Raw genomic sequence first — 20,536 nt, forward strand, 5'->3', positions numbered from 1 at the left:
CAGAAAGATCAGCATGTATGTGTAAATGGTTGAGATTGTAGTTGCACAACAGTACCCCTTGTATGAAATACTTGCTTTCCTTGTTTGCCTGTTGATACTGCTGCCTTAGGATTTGGTCTGGAAAAGGCTTGAATAAATGATACAAAGGATTTCAGAGCCCAGCTACTAGCTTGTAACTCAAGCAAATGTTTCACAAATTTCAAATCATAGCAAGTTTTTTAATATTTGGTGCATTTCTGGGTCTGTCTTGAGTTGTGTTTTGAGCAGGAGTACTTCCCAGTTTGGCATTTAAGTGTGAAGTTGCATTGTAAGAAGTGATGATAGATAGGTGAAGGAAAGTAGACACTAAGTGCTGTTCCAACTCATTTATGTACTAACCTATTGTGAAAAATTAGCTGTGGTGTAGATGCCATAAAATAATATGAACTGGTAGCCTACCTTGTTCTGGGATTCAGTTGGATTTTTACCTGAAAGAGCTACATGAATGGGTGGGAATATTTCTGACTGGAACATAGAATCCTAATGAGTTTTGGAAAAGAGTGAGCAAGGCTTAATCTTATTTTTGTTGTTTGCTAAATTAATTATACTGTCTTCCTTTTTTATTTCTGAAATAAAGCTAAATTTAAAAAATCTCTTGGCAACGTGTTGTCTGTTTTCTGTGCAAGTATTTTCAAAGAGTTTATTTTAATCTAGGAAGTTCATATCTTCATCTGTTTTTTGGAGATGATGCAGAAGCTGTTGGAAGTTCTGGGTAATTGGTATCTATTTCAGAACGTAGTTATTTGTCCTGCACAGGCTCTGGCTGCCAACAAAGGCCTTGGACTCAAGGCTGGTGCTTGGAATTCACACGTAGGGGCCAAGCACTAAGTTCTGCTCAGCTCAGTGAAATTACTTGTTAGGAACCTCTTTAGTTTCCTCACCCTTCAGGAAAGGGAATGCTGCTCATTTGTCTACGACTGCATGTACCATATGAACTGGAAAAAATTGCTGTCCTGCTTTACTGTGGGGTTTGTTGACAAAGCCTTGCTTAAGCCTCTGTTTGCTGAAGAACCTTTTATTTTTTATATGAAAATTTCAGTGGCAATTTACAGATTTGTCACAAGGTTACCTTGTTTTTCATTGCAGTTCACTCATCTGTTAGTGAAGGTCGGTTGTTAATTGTTCGAGTATGTAGAGTTGAAATGTAACATATGAAGTGTCTCAAAGCTACCATACAGCCTTTCAAAAAGCTGTCAGTACAGAAATTTATTCTACCATTTGTTACCCAAATGTTTGGTTCCGCTTTTCATATTGCAGTTACTTAGTTCCTAAATCTGTCCTTTTTTGTTTCATAGGTAAGGAAGTGTGTGCCTCCTTCCTCACTGTATATTGTAAGGTAACAGCTAGAAAAAAGTGGATAAGTACACTTACCATGTAGTGGAAAGGGTACTGTGACGTGAACTTGCAGAGGTTTTAGTAGAGTAATTCACATGGAAAGCTATTCTAAGTTTGTCCAGGTGGCCTTTATCTGACCATGGCTGTAAATCATTGTCACTAATAAATTCCACTCTAATTTATACCAGTTTAGAGTAGAGGTTAGGCTAAAGTTTGGATGATATCAAGTCAGAAAAGAAAATCAAGCACTAGGGAATGAGGATGAGAGGAAACACCTTGTGCAGTAATGTTGAGCAGGGCAGAATGGGCTAGGTAGGTAATATGTACTTTCTGCAGCTACCTTTGTTTTGAAAACTCCCTGTTTCAGCCTAACAATGCTTAAAAGGCTAACCTGTGTTCTGTGCTGCTAAACTGGCCGTGACAAGTATTACACAGTCAAACCTGGCTTTTTCAAAACACAATGGAATGGCACAGAACACTGGAGGACAATAATGCTATTTCTTCAAATAAACAAGATGATGAATCCACTTAGAGCTACTTACTGTGAGAATAAGACTATTTACGTGACGTGACACAGTCTCACTTGTGTTTTGACTTTGTGTTCTGTTCAAGTAAAATCAAATATTCCTTTGGCAGGTTGTTGCAATGCAACTTTCAGTTACGTGTAAAGGAGAATTGCTCAACACTTTCCTATTACTGATTTATTTCAGGTGCACATCTGTAACAATGGAATTAGCAATGAATTTGAAACATGCTCTGGAAATTACAGCTTCTTTAGGAGTACCTCACCTTCTCATGGACCCTTCCTCTTTCATCCTAGGTGATTTTGCCTTTTCCAGAATGTTTGAACCTGAGTGGTCAAAAACCGTGAGCAGATTCCAGAATCTCAGTGGATGTTTGTTAGAGCAGGCTGTGCCAGCAGATGAGTGAGGGTATGGCATTGCTAAATGTTCTCCAGGGCAAAATGAGTGAGGCAAGTTTGGAGCAGATAGTTACTGCTTTAAGTATCTTGGGAAGAGTGAGCCCTAAATTCTTTTCTTGAACCCAGCTAGCTCACTGCCTGGGGAAAGCCACTGATGAAAATAGTCTGCTAAGCAGCGTGCCGATATCCATGACTTTAGCATCCATTAAACCAAGTTGATTTGCCAAGTTATGTTATATACCTGTTACTCATCTTGGAGGAAAAGGCTGTTTGTTCTCCATTTGGGGATCTGATACACAAATTCTCAGACAGGCAAATGACTCTCCATTTTCTCACAAAATTATATAAAAGCAAGAGTCTTTCCTCACCTAATACCGCAGGAGAGGAGGTGGTTGGGAGTCTATGAAGGTTCTCTTAAGCCTGAAAACCCACATTTCATGTGTTAGTGCCCAAGTTTTTTTTAGTTGGGGCTCCATTATTTTTTCTTTTAAAAACATTTCATTTTCATCTGCAGGTTAAATGTGAATTGTGTGAGAAGGAATGTGAAGGAGTGTCTGCTTTCATACTAAGTTACGGGCATGAGTTCATGATACTAAGAAAGTTACTATATTGATCAGCACTGCAAGCAGATGTGTGCTAGAGATGAACATACCTGTTTGATTTACCTTATCCTGTGGGATATTTTTAACAAATATTTATTTACAAATCCTGTGGGATGCGGGGCTTCAAACCAGTGCCACAGATCCAGTGTTATGTTGCATGTTCTTATCTCTTGCTGATAGTAGATTATATGAAGATATGCAATGCATGGTAAAACTTGACCTTTCTTCCCAGGCAATATTGCAGAACTGAATCTGAACTGATAATTTGGGCTCACAATTGTATGATCATAATGCAGGTCATGACATGGAGAGCTGGGCTTGAGCATAGCCTTGACTCAGCTGATAATGAGGATGCAGTTGCATAAGACCATTTTGGACATAAATGGGAAAAGAACTAAGTCTCTGTTCTGATGATTGCAAATGAAATGAAGGCAATTTTGCCAGATTTGTGGTTTGTCTGTCAGCAATTGGTAAATTCTTACTTAGCTCTTGAACCTAGCCTAAGAGCTAAAGACCTTTACAATTTGTGCCGTACCATCTCACAAATAGCTGTTTAAGGTATCTGCAAAGCATCTGTCACATTCCCTTTCTCTTCTGTCCCGTTAAGAAAGGATTCATTTAATTTTCCTGTGAAAACTTTTCCCACATGAGAAGTTCTGAAATCCTCTTCTAGTTCAGAATGGCTTCAGTTGCGGGGATGGATCATTTAGACTGAATAAGTTTCCTGAAAAAGCCCTGTGTTTGCAAGAGGTTGTAAAAGGCTGCATAATTATGTAGTCTAAGGAAGCTAATCAAAGCTAAACAACAAGGCAGTGTAGAAATAACAAGTGAAGTAGGTTGATAGCTGGATCGCTGGTAACGGTAACACTTTCACAGCCTGGATTGCTGTGTAGAGCCTGTATAATTTACTTGTGTGATAAAAGCTTGAACTTTGTCATGGTAGGGTTCCACCCAAAGTCAAACTTCAACCTCAGTGCTGGAAATCGCACTTCATTGCAGGCTGAGAGTAAACAGGCCCTCAGGACCTATGCTGAAATTTATTTTCAGGTCATTAAAGCTTGATAAACTGATAGTTTGATAATACCTTTTTAATTAAAAAAATAATTTTTTTTGTATTCTGCTTACCAGAGCAAAGAAGCTGGATCAAGGAGGTCTAGTGCTGTTATATAATTAATCTTGAAATTTTTCAGCCCAGAAGTTGCAGCCAGACTTATTTCATTAAATGACAATATGCTGTTCTTTGCCTTGAAAGAAAATATTAGACACTGGTTACTTTGCAGTTTATTTCAGAAACTGCAGAAATGTCCACCTTGATCTTAATCAATCTCATTCAAATCATTACAAGATCATAAAAGCCATTTTGCTTGGTTGTTGTAACTGAAGTTGGATCCAATGATTTGAATCAAATGCTGTAAAGCTATAATGGAACAAGTCAGAAGAAAAACTTCCTTTCCTGTTTCATAGCATGTGATAAACCACAAAAATATTTCATGTAGATTTGCTGTGTCTTTAACTTCAGTGTTTATTCTTCATTCATTCCTCTCAGATTTCACCCTTTTAAAACTTCAACCAATATTGGGAACTTTGTTACTTTTTAACTGAGGTGTCTTTTTTTTTTTTTTTTGGGGGGGTGGTGTGTGTGTGCAGTAACACCTTGTCTTGCAGTGATTGTTGATTTAGCATTTACAGCAACAGTATTGACACACAGGTGGATACACTCTTCTACAAACAAGTAATTGGGGAAGAATCATCTCTTTCCTGTTTTCTGCACTTAAGTCTCAAGAATTTGCCTTTGACTTTGTGCACATATGTGTAAGAATTATTGAGGAATGAGGATGATGGGAGATCATTTGCAGACTAAGTTGCAGTTGTGCAATACTCCCCAAACAGAATGAAAATACAAAATGCCTACAGGCAGCCTTCCCTGGGATGGCAGCTGGGCAAGCTCTAAGTCTGGCTCATTCACAGATGCTGCTGGGATTGCCACTGGAAATGTGTGAAGAAGCAGGTAACTGAGTTCTTGTGGAAGTTCATCTCTCTTTTTCTATGCTTGGACTGTGAAAAGGTGAGGTTGTCTGGGAGATGGAGACTGCTGGGAGACCTGAACCCAAACACCCATCTCACTTCCCCTTCACCTTGCTTTATTCAGTCCGCTGCAGTTACTTCACTCTCATTGATCATGTTCAGCCTTCTTTTTGGTTCCTCCTCACTTCTAGAAAAACAACTCAATTAAACATGTTATTTCTTCACATTAGTATTGTCTTAATATAATAGATCAAAGGAAAATAGAGTAAATTGCCTGTTTGATCAGACGTGATAGTTTGTTGACTGCTTTAGCGAACATCTGCCCAAATGGTGCAGGGCTCACCACCTGCCTGAGCTGAGGTCTGTGCGACCTGTTCCCAACCAGCTCTGCTCAAGCAGCAGGTGACTGGACCCTGGCAAACAAGCTGGCCAAACCAGTGCTGCTTTAAATTACACAATACTTGCTCTGCCTGAAGGTGTAATCTTTAACAAAAGTCTAACATATTTTGCCTCACATTTTTTCCACTAATCTTTCTGTTAAACCCAGTTAAATCAGGCAGTAAGACTGGTGTTACATTTTGTGTCGATTGAGATGAGGGGGGAAATGAAAACTGCACGTACGAAGGAGCTGAAAGCACATAGCTCTGCCTAATCATAATTTTTGTATTGTCTACGGGGTCTTGATAATGCTCTTGCCTTTGTGGAGGGAAGTTGGAAAAGCGAGAACAAAGAAATCTCATTTTCCCTGCTTTACTTATTGCATATGTGCAGTGTCCAACGTGCTTTGGACATTTGCTACTTTTCCTAAATGTTGCTCTTTGTTTAAATTTAAAACAAGTAAGTCACAAGCTTTTATTAGTGAAGTTATGCATCTGATAGGCATATGTGTACAAGTTTGTGAAGACTGCAGGATGAGGAATAGTTTCGTTACTTCCATGAAATAAAGTGTGATTATATAAAAAATTTGGCTGAGACCTGTCAACATTTTAATACATACAGCTTTTTGTTAAAAGATTAAGATTTTATTATTATTTACCATTTAGCTTTATAATGCAAAGACAATGAGTGTGCTTAGTTCATTAACTTAACATCTAGCTATTAAAATTACGTGCTGTGTATAAAACTGATTTTTTTCATGCATGCTGGTATTTCTTAAACTCTCTCTAGAGAAGGGTATATTTTATCAGAAAAAATACTTAATTTTAAATTCAAGCTTTCAAAATTATTTTCAGTGGAAACTGTCTGTCCTGGACCTCTGACTTCAAGATTTGACCATTGGAAAAGAACAGAATTTGCATTTCAGAGTTGCAGGAATGAAGGCTGTATTTTAGAGTAAGTCAGTTAATACTTTGTATAATTTCCATCTTTCTTCACATATAGAGAAGATGCTGTCATAGTGATGCTAATTTTACTTCCACTCTGTTTTCATGCACCGTAACTTCTTTACATAAGAGTAATTATTTTTGTGGGTTTATGTTGGGTTGTGTAGTTAGTATGTATGTGTTTTCTTCTTTGGCCTTCTCAGTGATATCTTTGTAAAATCTCACCAAGCTATTAAATATTCTCCTGAGATAATACAGGCAGCCTTTCATCTAAACCTATACTACCTACCATACTGATAAGATTGGCTGAAGATACCTGGGGAAAATTTAGCAACTTCTCCTGTTTGCTCTGGCGTTGATCCATATTGCTTAGGCTTTATTCCATGTTAATCCACAGCCTTTCATCTCAGTCTTGCTTAACCTTCAGGCATACCTTGCCTCATTTGCACACTGTTGGGTCCTCAGCTAATGAAAACATTTGCAGAGCGCTTTTTTTTTTTTTTAAATTGCATTTTGATTTACAGGGGCCCTGACTGCAAATTGCACTAGAAGCCTAATGATGCTGAAGTCCCAAAAATTAAATACTGGTCTTCAAAATCGGGCCTCTCATCTACCCAAGGAAATTATTTTCAGAGACTACTGAAGGTAATTTTTAAAGGCTTTTTAAAATAGTGGAAATGTGTTTGTGAATAACTGATAGTGTTTTGAGTCCTGCTTTGCTCCTTACTTCTCCCACAGAGTTTTCAGGAATTGCTTCTTATAATCCTATGGTTCAGGAATTACACTTTCTGCTGTTAACATCTAAACATAATTGCACATTTTCCAAGGCAGAAAACTGTTTAATAACAAATCTTTTGCATATTCTGGCTGACTATACCGGGTTAAAGGTTTTTAAGTAGAAGTCAGTACTGAGCATGACACACATCATTCAGGTAATCATTGCACAAACAACACAAAGTCTGCTTGTTATCTAATCGGAAGATTTCTTATATCTTTATTTTTACCAGTCAAGATCTCTGTCTATTAACCTAATCATTTTCATTATTGTAAGAAACTGGTCTTAAATGCTGATACTCAAAATTAATTTTTTTGTTCCCAAAGTCCGCTTTCCAAAAGTTGTATTTTATTTCAGGGTCTGAGTATGTACTCACAATGGTACTTGCTTGAGACAAAGAGCACACTCCCTTACTAATTAACAGAAAGATATCAGCCTCTCAAGGGTGATTCGAAGTACCTATATCAGCCTCTTTCCCTGCCTCGCCTTCTGCCTAGCAGAGCCAAAATCTAAGTCCACTCAGGTAATTCAGTTTACTCTTGAACTCTCAAAACTGCCTTAGTAAGCTTGAGCTTAACAAGCCTGGCCTTAAGTTTTGACAGGCAAAAGTCTATATGTCTTACTTAAAACCTTGAGTCTGGATCCTGTATCTTGTTCCCTTACAGTATACAGCCAGCACTTGAGTCCAAACAGCTGGCATGCAACCTTGTGTGATGCTGATTTAAAAAGTAGCCAGGATGTACTCTGGAGCAGGAGCAACCTTGCATCATGATGAGTTCACATGGCTGTCATTCCTACAAGCCAAACTTGCATAAGCAACTCTGCCCTCTTCCCTGCTTTCTTGTCCTACCTTCCTCACCACATTTTATTTGTAATCCAAACTCTTAGGCTCATTTCAGAGCTGTAAACCTCACTGGGAAGCAAGAAAGCTTACAGCCCCTCAAAGCTTCCTAGGATGTTTAGAATCTTGATGTGACTTTCTATAACTACACAGCATGAATGAGCTCCAAAAGTTGTAATATAAACTCCCCCCTAGGTAGCAAGGCATAGGAAGTAAAAAGAAAAATGCATTTTAATTCATTTAGTCAAAAAGCCTTCAAATCTGTTTGTCTGAATGGGCTATGGTTAGGTTTTGTTAGAGATGTTAGTGAGGGAATATGAGGGTTGGGGTAAGGGCTGCTAGGGTTAGGCTGAGGCTTAGGGTTAGTGTTAGGGCCTACTATTAGGGTTTGGGTTGGGGTTAAGGTTAAGGTCAACGAGGTTAGAGTTATGCTTAGTGCTACAGCCTATTAATGTTAGGGACGTCAGAGTTAGGGTTAAGGTAAGGGTCAGGGCCTATTGGTGTTCGGGTTAGGGCCTGTTAATATTAGGGTTAGGATCATTAAGAGTTAGCTTTAGGGTTAGTGTTATGGTTAGGGCATATTACAGTTTGAGTTACCTTTTAGGGTTTGGGACTATTAGAGTTAGGGTTAGGTTAACATTAGGGTTAGGGCCTCTTTGGTTTAGGTTGAGGGTTGGGGCCATTAGGGGTTTGGGTTTAGTCTTATTAGGTTTTGGGTTAGGGTTATTGCTTATCTCAGTCCATTTGGATCTCTCAAAGTTACAGGGTGACATGCTCTGTGATTTAAAATTAATTTCACGAGCTCTTTAAGAAATATGAAAGGGAGGGGTCAATCCCCTGTTGCTTAGACTAGTCTATCATGTGAATTCACTTACTCACCATTCAGGTCTTAAGATTTCATAACATATAACCCATAACTCTAATTCATGCACCTATAAGCAAAAAACAAACAAAAAAAAGCCCCAAAAAAGTTCCCTAGCCAACAGTGAGAGTGTTTATCCTCTCTCTTGCAGCACAGTCCAGATGTTATCTGTATCACACCGGGAAGCACAAAAGCCTGAGCAATCCAGCTGCTGTTGGATCTACTTTAAAAGTTTTCTCGGTAGGCTGATATTTTACACTTGGCCACTTCTGTGTGGAGCCCTAGTCCCAGTGGGTGTCTGTTTTGTGCTGGGCTCTGGCTAACCTGATGCCTCATGCTAAGTCTGAAACCCTACCCTAAACTTAGCTGTTTATTCTAATCCTTATCTCAACACTAACCCTAGAGCTGACTGCCCTGCAGTGATCTACGAGGGCCCTCTGGTGTGCACCATGGCTTTGTGAGTGCCTTTTGGTGTGTTCAGGCATCACCCGGAGCTGTCTGAGGGGCAGGACGGGCATGCCTATACATTTCTGTGCTGTCTAGCGTGGGTGAAGAATACCTTCAGATGCACTGCGAGTGCCTTTAGTGGATGCAGGCATCTCACAGTGCCCGTCCCTCATGCTAACCTCAACAATAATGTGAACCCTGACTTTGACAAGTCAAATGCTTGTCCTGAAGCAAATGGATCCTCCACCCTGATCCTGAAGCCTTACCCTAACCTTAACCCTTACTCTAATGATCTAATCTAAACCTAACCCTATCCAGTAGTTTACAAGCTTGTGTATGTATTGGATCTACTTTTCTACTATGAACCTATGACACTAATCAACAGTATGATATGTATTTTTTATTCATGTAACTATATTAGGCATTAGCTTATTTGTTCTATACTTTTTTGTAGAACCCCATCATTCTCTAAGCAAGTGACGTTACCTGCTGTGACTTCACCTGAGGCTAGCATCTGGTCGAGGAGCAGTGCAAACACCATGGACTGAGGCAAGACTGAGGAGCTGAGAAGCATACCCTGCCAGAAGAGTCTTGCTCAGCAGCGCCTGCAAGCCTCAAGTTCCAGGTGAGTACAGCTCACTCTGAGGGCAATGAAGAAACAAACCTGTTCCCCACCATGAAGCTGATTGAATGTTTAAGTGCAGAAGTTCTGAACTTGCTTCTGCTGATTATAACAGTGATTTAGTGATTATAATGGGTTTATGATTGATATAAATTGTGTGGAGGAAAATAATGGCTCAACATCATATTGCGTTTGCAAAGCTTCAGAACTCGGGCTTGCTTAGTCTGATCTTTTCCTGGCCTGTCTGCAACTTTGTTTTGTTTTAGTTGCAACAGCGGCTTTTCTATTGGACCAAATATTTATGGCCAATTTATTTTACTTTTGGTTTATCTTTCTGTAGGATGATGATAGTCTTATAATAGATAGCAGTACCATGCAGTTACTCTATGTAGAATGAGATATAGCTGTCCACATAAGGAAATACAGACCTGCTATAATAGTAGCAACTGAGAAATGAAGACAAAGGATGTGGCACGAAAGAGTACAGGTATGAAGTACTTAAGAGCACTTTAGGGCACAGACTTGACAGTGGAGACCTCATGATTATAAATAATTCGGCCAGACCAGCATAGGGAGTGTACACATGGCTTAGCCCAGCACAAAGTACAAAAAACCCCCCAAAAAACTAATAAAGAAACTTTGAAGAGAGCAGCAGGCTTGAGCTGGTTTCAACACATGTATTTCTTCCTGACAGCTGGGGATGCCTGGCATTGTGACAATGAGGATGCTCCAGAGAACAGTAATGAGAAACACATTTATGTTGTTACTCAACTGAATATTGCAATTGCTGTACTCCTAGGTGTGATGTGTAGTTTATTATGATTTAAGTGCATTGCTGGAACATGGTGTTAATTCAAAATCCTGTGCAATTTCAAATGAATTCAAATAAGCAAATGTTTTATTAAGGATTAAACCTTCCACATAAGGAGTACCTAAAAATAAATAAAATAGTCAGAGGACTCTGAAATGAAGTTAAGTGTGTGCAGCTGCACCAGTCCATGATCTGACTTGAAAACATACTCAAGTTCAGAAATGGTCTTGGCCATATTTACTTAGATGCAGCAAAGAGTTTCTCCCTGTTCTAACCATTCATCTCCTACTTGCCCTACCCACTCTTAACATATCTGAAACAAAACACCAGGAAAGACCAGAAGAAAAATTCACGTAACTTCATATCTATTGGAATCATGTCCTTCAGTTCTCATCCATTTTCTTCTGCCATGGAGTCCCTTGTGGTCCCTGCTTCTCAGCTTGCTGGAAATGCAAAGGTGTGGCAGGCTGTGAATGATATCATCAAGCCTTGTCGTCTTATTTCTGTAGGTAGGCATCAAGCCAGAGCTCTCCTGAATTCTTCAGAGAGCTGAGAGAGAGAAAGAGAGAGCACAGGATGTCACATTATGCAGGATTGTTTAGAGGAGTGTTGGTGGGGACAATGGAAATGAGGGTTTCACTGTCTTGATTTGTAAGAGAAGAACAGGCTAACCCTTGTTCTCAGGATTCCAGTCTCTCCTACATCCTTCTGCAATTTTTTAACAGTGTGGTGTTACTTACCAAACAATGTCTGCCAAAGCTGTGAGCAACGGCTTACATTGGTACTCAATGCCATGTTTGGCACACAAGGACTTCACCAGAGGAGCCACCTTCTAGTAGTTATGTCTTGGCATTGAGGGGAATAGGCTGTGAAAAGGAGACAAATTCTTTTCCAGTGCTTTGTAAGAAATAGTACCTTTCCCATGTTTGTGTTCATTATTACTTCCCAGGGATCCCCTAGCTCGTGCTGAGTAGGGTCTGTAGCTGCTCCTGGTTCTTCTTTCCCCTTCATATGCTTTTAGCACAAGTAACTCATAAGACTTTCCTGCTTTACCCCTCTGTTATTTTCCACAGTTCTCTCTAGTATCTCTGAAGCAACACTTCTCCAAATTAAGCGATGCCATGAACTGGAAGAAACTACTTTCCTCTTCCCCTTTCTCCAGAAGTAACCATGTCCATAGCCCAGAAAAAGAGGTGAGCCTGTATTTCAGTTGCATCTCTCAGAGTAATAGCATAAGTAGTCAGTATAGGTAGGCTTAAACTACTGTGTCAGACTATAAACAGGGTGCCTTAGCATGTACATTTTCATTAATGCTTACAAGCTACTGCTTTGGTTAGACCCTGTTGCTGTCTGTAAGGTTTCATAGATCCTGCCCATATTCAATTTTCACTAGTCATTTCCACCTCCCTGTGAGTCCAGTGAAGCTTTATGAATTACATTATGATTCTCTTCAGAGTTTTCAGTCTTTTTAAAGGCAAACTCCTTGGTGCCCCACAACTACTTGTAGAATTTGGAATACTCCAGTAGTGCGAAATTGCTCAGCAAGAGTAGGACACAAACTTCCATCTCTGCATAAGCAGAAGAATGGTGCAATAAGTGAGGAGGTAGGGTTGTTTAGGAAATAGAGCTGGGACCTAGCTTTGATTTCAGATTGCCCATGAATGTGTCATTGCTGTTGTCCTTTACTGTTACCAGAACAGAATCCTGTTATCCTATTAACCTCCACTTCCCAGTTACCAAGAGGACTTGCTTGTCTTGTGGTTGGAATTTGTACCTGTATGGCCACAATTCTTAAGAATGGAAAATATTTTACCTGAGTAGACACCCGGTCCAAATTGTTGTCATAGTAAATATCCATGGGGATATGGTTCATCTGTGAAACCCAGACAAACCAGCTGCTCTCCAGCATCCTGTGCAATCAGGCAAAAGGCCAGAATTCAGTAACAGGTGACAAGCTCAGTGACAAGCCATTGACATAACAGCATAGCCAGACTTACAGACACATGGCTGAACACCAGCCTTGCTAATTCACACCTGGAAGAACTTCCAAAACCTGGAAGTTTCATACTTCCTTATGAAATTCATTATTATTTAATATGTTTTGTTATAAAACTGACATAGCCTGGTGTTCATCTTGTTTTATGTGTAGCCAAGGACCAAACTGATTAGAATCAGTAAAACAATCCAAGTGCAGAGCATATTGCCCATTCAGGCCAATGCTGCTGGGTAATGCCTGGGCATCTGTAAGCCCAGGCTAAGCTGTTAAATCTTCTTTTTCTAATCAAGCAGTAGAACCAACACCCAAAGTACTGAATATTAGCTAAATATTTCTCAGTTTGGTCAGCACTCAGTGAAGCGTCTTTGCTGCCAGAGCCAATGAGGCAACATAAAACTTGAACTGGCAATTGAGCAGAACAGTCTTAGTTTAATTTTACGGAATTAAAAAACTAAGCAAAAAATGAGATGATAAAGGAGAAAATGGAAAGATAAGCAAAGGCAGAGAAAGGCAGGCAGGCAGAAAGAATACATGGAGGAAGGTGGAAGAACCATCTAAAAAGATATCACCTGAACATAAAGTAATATGCTAGAAGACTCTTGATTTCTAATAGTGATCCATAAATAAAAAAGAATCTGATATAGAAGGTCAGCATCCAGGCCAAGTCCTATCAAAACCAGAGACAACAAGAAAAGAAAATCATAAGTTAAACGTGCTTAACTCTTTTTCTAAGCTTCATAATATATATACAAGAAAACAATCTACATTCAGCTTTTACAGGGTTTTGCTGAATTGATTCATCTGGAACAATCCAAGTTAACATAAGCTAATAATACTTTTCACGGCTTGCTATAACAGATGAGTCTGATCACTCATTGCCTAGTAAGTAGATTGGTATATTAGCAAGAGACTGTGTATTCAGAAACAAGAGCTGAAGACTTGTATCAAATCATTGCCCAGGACTCCACAGTGAACTAAATGCTGGACCAACGCTTGCATTTTGGCTGGAAGTTGCTCTTCTTCCTGTATGTGTAACACAGGCCAGAGAAGGAAGAATGAAGCATTAATTCTGGCTGCCTGGTATAGGAAATTATGCCAAGTGTATGCATGCTGCTAACAAAGCAAGGACAGTGGTTCCTATAAATCCCCATCCTCCCATTCCTGACCACAGTGGACCTTCCAGTTTGCTTCCCAAACCAAAGGAGGCAGTATGCTCAGTGGTTCTGCAAACAAGGCAAAGCAGTACAAGCCAAACAGTCTGTTGCTTGTTTTCAGGCCTTTATCATGGAGCTGAGGAACGTGATGGGTTTGGCAGAAAGCATGCAGAGCCACTGAAAACACTGCACCAAACACTGTCATATTAGGCTTAACTGAACAGCACGCAGTGTCACACAGCAGGGACTGAGCTCTGGACAGAAGCTGGCTGCACATTCAGAAGAAAGGTAGAAGGCCCACACCTGACCCCTTCTTGGTTGCACAAGTCACATACTTACTGCCCAGTACAGTTTTGTGTATGCAATATAAAATGTGTGGTAGTGGAAGTAGGTGGGAAACAGGAGTGGAGGAAGAGCTGTAAGGGAGAATTCATTATCACTGGTAATGTCACGGACTGAATGACAGATAATCTAATTGGAAGCAAAGAATTCCTGAACAGCTACTCAATATGGAGAATATTCTGAGAAGTTTTAGGACTGCAGAATTTTCTAGATGACAATCGGTGTGCATCAGTGCAAACAGTAAGCAATCTGGGAGCCTGCTGACCTCAAGAGGTAAAACAACGGTAAGACAGAAAGATTGGTTCAGGACAGCCCGGTACTGCTGTCACCTGTCAACACAGGTAGTATTATTGCCTTCCGCTTCCTCATGGACAGATATGGCCATGTGTGGCTTCTTTTAGAAAAGAGTCAAACCAAAAAAGGGGTGTGTAGAAACCTGAAAAATAAGGCAGAAACTTAATAATCATTTTCAGTATCACAGGTAACCACTTTGCGAGAGAGCCACTGACTGGTACTGGTTAGGATGTTGTATTAGTGCTTCTACACATTTCTAGGTCTGTCCATAAGCTGATAGCGCTTAGAAACCTAAGATTTCATTTTAGGCTTTTAACTGAGGAACAACCACAGAGAAGTTTGTTCTCAAGCCACAGCCCCAAAGCTTATCAGGTTCCCCACTCAATTGTTCAAAGCAGGGGAACAACAGGAGTACAAAATCCCTTGCCTACTAGGGATTTTGGATTGCAAGAACTCAAACTCAACCTTCATCTTCCAAATGAACATCTTAACACTTCAAAAACTTACTTACACTTCAAAAACAAACAAAAAAGAAACCACTAAAAACCAGACTGTTACTTAAATTTGAATACTATGGGAAGATGTGGTATGGTGTAACTCAGAGCCACTGTGGAGGACATGGAAGATCTAGGATAGAATCACCTTCCTGAACTCGGCATCTTGGAGTTGCCTATCTGAGATACACGCATCTGAACTAGCCCTGCTAGTTCTGTCTAGTCACTCGAGAGAACGGGCACTGCTGGGGTGCAGTTCCTGCCACCTTCAGAGGTCAAGGGGAAAAAACATAGGTCAAATGAATCACACCTTGAAAGTGCCCATTTCTGCTGGCTGTTTGGGTTTCAGATTCATACTGCTGCCTTCAGGCAAGCATCCCAAGCAGCAGGCTTCAGACTACTCTGGAGAGATGCAAGAGGTAATACCTCCTTGTCCCATATTGAAATTGTGCTGCATTGCAAAAGGAATAAAGCTTCACTAAGATGGAAAGAAGAGAGCAGGAGTGAGCCTAGAGATCAGGGCGCTGGCAGTGGAGACATTCTGAGGTTTTCCTCTTGTTGATGCACTTTAATAGCCATACATTATACAGCTCCCATAAACAGTCCGTGGAGCCCTCATCTCACTCTCCCAAGTAAATTCCTGAGTGAGTTAAGTCTTTCTTCTTTTCTCTGTCCAAATAGAGGTAGACTTATTTTTGCAAAGCAGTTCAGTTCTAAGCTGACCTGGGATAAGCATACCCCACTATTTTTTCTACCCTGGAACAAACTTAAGCCATTTGGTTAGAAATTTTCAAGCTGAATTAATATTCTTTGAGTCAAGAAGAGTATAGAAACCTGATCTCACATAGGATAATATGATTCAGTATGGAAAGGACCTCAGGATCTCAGAACAGCATCAGCTATGAGGTCAGACCAGCGTACTCAGGATTTTATCCAGCCAGGTCTTCAACTCATCCAAAAATTAGATGCAAACTGATTATTACAATCTTTGATTATTATGTTCTTTGATGCAGGCGCCTTAGTTCTGCTCAAGTCCAAAAGGTCAAAAGTAAGATCTACAAGCCCCATTAGTACCCCTCGTGGTATTGCAGGAGAATGGGATACTCACTGATGAAGAAGTATTTGTGTTGGTGATTGTATGGCATGGTTTTTTTCTTTTTGATCCCAAGCTGTGGAAAGAAACAGCAGAAAAAATGCTGAGTGGAAACTATGCAATCTGCACAAGAAACTTGCTGGTTTCCATTCTTTCTTTTCCAGAGGCACTTTTCTTGCACAGTTCCCACAACCTTCATTCCTACTGTCCCCCTCTTGTGTGCTGTCCTATTAGTTTACATACAGAATATGCCTTTTCTATAAACCCTCATTGCATTAGTGTAAGGCTTTAATGCCTTACAGCTTTGTAAAGTCCTTCAGACGTAAACCATTAAGCAAGCATGAAATTTTTCTCCAGTAGGGGAAAATAAATAAGTGATTACTGGAAAGTAGTTCTGGATATGTTTATGACAAGCCAGAAGAGAGGTAACAGCCCATAAGAAAAAACTATGTTGGGATATGGTAGGAAGGAAATTACTGTCACAGATCCCCTCATTCTGGGTTGGAATGGAATGATGCAGTAATAACTATACCAGAACATTTCCTCCATTAAAAGATGGTGTGATCTATAAGTTATAATAAAAATAGTTTTGATGGTGAATAGATATGAATTTTAGCTGGTGAATTTCTTCGGCTTTGTGTTCTTACCACATTTATAATTAATTTTGTGAAATTAGATATTTCAAGGTTAAGTTATAATACTGTTTAAAAAGTCATGGCTTTTTTCTCTTCTTCTTTTCCTCCCCGCCTGCCCCATCTTCCCTATGTCTTTGCCTGATAAGGTACGCAGAGCAGAGGAACAAGCAGCAGTCATCACAGCACGATGTCTGTACTCCCAATCCCTAAAACTATGTCTTTGGTGCTTCTTCCATCATCTTCTTGACAGGTAGCGTAGGGCTCAGATGGAAGTTGTGCCTAGTGGAGGTTGTACTGTATGTGCATGAACATAGTGTGCCATCTTGTGGTAGGACTTTTGAACGAAATTATTCCTTTTCTGCCACCAGTTCCAATAATCAATACAGGTCTTCACTTTACTCTTCCCAAGATGAAAAGGGGAGGGTTAAATGCCTGTATGAAAAATAGGACCTACAGCCGAGTCAGCCTCAGGCTGGAGAGCACTGAGGAAGGAGGATGGAAGAAGAAATGAGCGCAGTGCAGGTGTGAGACCAACCCACCTTTGTCTTTGCCAGCTCTGCAGACGCCTCCCAAGCCTGATTCCTGTCTCCATGCAACCCAACCCACAAAGTAGCTTGCCAGTCTACTTTCCCAGTCTTTTTTGGGGAAATGGAGTCTGCATGGAGCCAGGCACATGCAGGCTCTGGTGCAGGCCAGCTGTGGAATTAAGAAATAGGCAAGGCATGTCCATGGATGGGTAAGAGGGTTCACGAGGTTCCCACCTACATAGGAAGGTGTGGTCGTGGCACTCTGGGACAGCCAGACTGCACCAAATTGTATTTCTAATGTCTGAGTTGCATGGGGCCACGTATCATCTTGCCCCCCTTCAGCATGTGCTGTGGGACTATGTAAAGGAAAAGTCAGGGCAGGCTAGAAGGAATGGAGAAAACAAAGTCTTGGGTAGCGGGAAGCAATGAGGACCATACAGCCCAGGGAATATTTGTACTCTGAGACTTCCCATTCTGTTTTCCATGCCTCTTTCATGAGGTTTTCTTTGACATACCGGACTGGTTACTCTGACAGTCCTTCTGTGAATGATCATCCTGTGAATGACCTTGAGACTGCTATAACAGGCTGTCCAAAAGGGCAATGAAACTTAATTCAAGGCTGAAACACTCCATCCTGCTGTCTCTCCCTCAACAGGAGAGAGAACAGTCTGAGAGTTTACTACCAGCTGAAAAGAACTAGATAATGTTTGGTTAGCTCTTTTTCAAAGCAAGGGAAAGGAGAAGAGGTGATAGCTGTGTTACTCATTGGAGCAAAACAAGGCTCTGCTGTTTATTTAGAGTTACTGTGATAAAAAAGTCACCTTCAGGAATCTTATTCTCAGTGACATCATGTGGATTAAGACTAATATTCATGTATTGTTTCTAAGCAGTAACACAAAAAATTGTGAAGAACCTGGATCCCATTCTTCCAGGGGCTATGCTGATACAGAAGAACAAGGTCTAATTTTAGAATATTTCCCTTTAATCTACCTTTGTTCTTTAGTGGGCTCGATACTGCGTTGATCTGGTGCCAGCTCCCCAGTCTGCAGCGACTCCAAGTACTTGCTTACCAGCACCCTGTCAACATGGAATGCTACAAAGGCATCGTGCAAATGTATCAGAGTAAAGGAAGAGGTAAGAAAAACAAATTCTGTGTTACTAACCTCAATCTGCTGTGCACAGCAAGACAGTGACTCTGGAGGAGCCACAACAGCAAAGATGGCTGGTTTACCTTTCTAGCTCCTCAAGCTTTTGTTGACCACTTTTTTTTTTTTTTTCTTGTGTTTGTCCTGTACTCTTAAATCAGCTGGCATACAGAAGAGGTCTGACTTCCACTACTGCAATTACTACTGGTATTGCAAGCTCCATAACTCAAAAATGTATCAGTCTCCATCATATGCCTAAAGCAGAGCCTAGTTCCCATGACTTTCTTCTTTCCGTCTTCTCAGCACCAGTATTAGTGATTTTTCCATCTTCCTGGACATCCAGGTGCCCAAAAGACCTGTCTTATCAGCAGACCGCAATCCTCTTTGTTGTGCAATTTGTCAGAAGAAAATTGTCCTTTGAATCCGACTGCTTAAAAGAAATACATGGTTTGTCTTATTCACTGGGTAGACACCTCGACTTCCAAATTAACTAGGACAGGAAGCATTTCATCAAGAGATGAATCAGAGAACTTTGGTTTTCCTCTAGTACTTGGAAGTATTCAGAAAGAAATAAATGCAAGGACACAATTCATAAGTACAGGCCTGGTGTTATTGATCTCTCAAAGACATGAGCATGAAAAAGCAATGGTGTGATAGCCTCTAGGCAGGGATGGGATCAGGGAAGGAGATCACGGCGGCGTTGACAGAGCACAAAGGGGGCAGTTGGAGGCCTGAAGCACAGCTGAGACTGAGCTGAGCCGTTAATTCAGTCTGTAGGAAAGGAATTTTCCCAGAAATTCTCCAACCGTGGAAGAAATTGCTTTTGTACATCCATGCCTTCAACTTAACTGATCTGCTCATGTGCCTGCTTTTCCACCATCTTTCATCTGATTTAATTTAGTCATCCTAAACAGGCCAGAACCAGTGCCTTACTGCATTCCAGCCCCAGAGTGACTCTGTGCAAATACTTATTAAGAATAGTTGTGTGACAAAATGAAGTTGTTTAGCTAATCTCTTTGAGCAAACTGCTACAGGATTTCTGTCCTCTGCCCCAAAATAACACAGATTTGGGCAACTGTGTGACTAACACTGAGGCCTATCTGTAACATACAGTGGGTTTAAATACTGTGCACGTAATCACCATCACTGATGAATCCAAAAAATCAGCAAGCAGTTTCTCTGCAAAATAATCTGCTCCCAGTACCTGGTTATTTCATGATGTTGCAACACCAGATGTTTTTACAGTCTCCAAAATTCAACCAAATTTTGCCAAATTCAGCCAAAAATTCCAATCTCGGGACTGTTACTCCTCTTTTTCTAAGTCACTTTGCTCCTTAACTCTGCTTTTCTATCCTTTTTGAGAAAACACCACAACAAAAAGCAGCAATAAAAGGACTCCACAGTTTTGTGCAGTGTCACCCTTACTAATACTGTGGCATTAATTGTACTCGTTTTTCCATTCCTCAGGTTTCTCTTCTTACCAAGAGCCTTCTGTGTTTTTCATCCTTTCCTAAGTTACTATCTTTCAGGGCTATATGCTCTTGGTAAAATCTTCCAGTCAAACTAAGATAATTTCTTAATTTTTCTTAAAATATACATCCAAAAGACTAAGCAACTGACCTATTGCAAAATGTACAGACCTCACTAAAGCATTACAGATTTTCTTAATGAATGCTTCTTTCACTTCTTGTTGTCTGCTTCCCAGATTAACCGAAGAGCCTGCTGAATTCACAGTGTTGCATGAAACTGCTCTTAGTAATGAAGAGTTCCTTACTTCACCCACAATGTCCTGGATATATTCCCAAAGCAACTCGGTGTGGATATAATCAAGTTTGCTCCAAACCAGAATGTTCACACATAATCAGGCTACACAGGAGAACGCAGAAGTCCACACACACAAATTTACCTTGCTGACTAGTGCCAGCATGGCTTTCTCTGCACTGGATTGCATGAATCTGCACTACAGACATACCTATTAGCAAATATTCCAGCTTCTACTCTCTTCCACAGTTTTTGCTGAGGCCAAGATGCACAGCTTGTGAGGATGCAGAGCTCAAGCAGGACAAGATAACTCCAGTATCACAGGTATCAGTTTGCCTTAGAATAAATAGATTCTGAATATTGTGTCTTGTTGGAAGCGATGATGCTGTTGGTGTCCAAAAGCACTGAGCTGATGAAGATTTATGTGTTCTTCAGCATCTCTGGAGCAAAGTAAACCCTCTTCCTATTAATTTCACCTACAGCCCTTGAGCT

General features: G+C 40.4%; 1 long non-coding RNA gene across 2 annotated transcripts in view; it reads left to right on the plus strand.

Annotated features, from left to right (window-relative positions):
* The first annotated feature begins 8,875 nt into the window (after positions 1-8,875).
* The window catches only part of LOC121094626, a 42,018-nt gene continuing 30,357 nt past the window's right edge, over positions 8,876-20,536 (plus strand). For both annotated transcript variants that reach the window (XR_005829902.1, XR_005829903.1), the window contains exons 1-3: positions 8,876-8,963; positions 9,625-9,795; positions 20,294-20,368. This is a non-coding gene — a long non-coding RNA (uncharacterized LOC121094626). The remainder of the gene's footprint in view (positions 8,964-9,624; positions 9,796-20,293; positions 20,369-20,536) is intronic.

This window comes from Falco naumanni, chromosome 10 (assembly GCF_017639655.2).
Source record: "Falco naumanni isolate bFalNau1 chromosome 10, bFalNau1.pat, whole genome shotgun sequence".
In the NCBI taxonomy this organism is placed as follows: Eukaryota; Metazoa; Chordata; class Aves; order Falconiformes; family Falconidae; genus Falco; species Falco naumanni.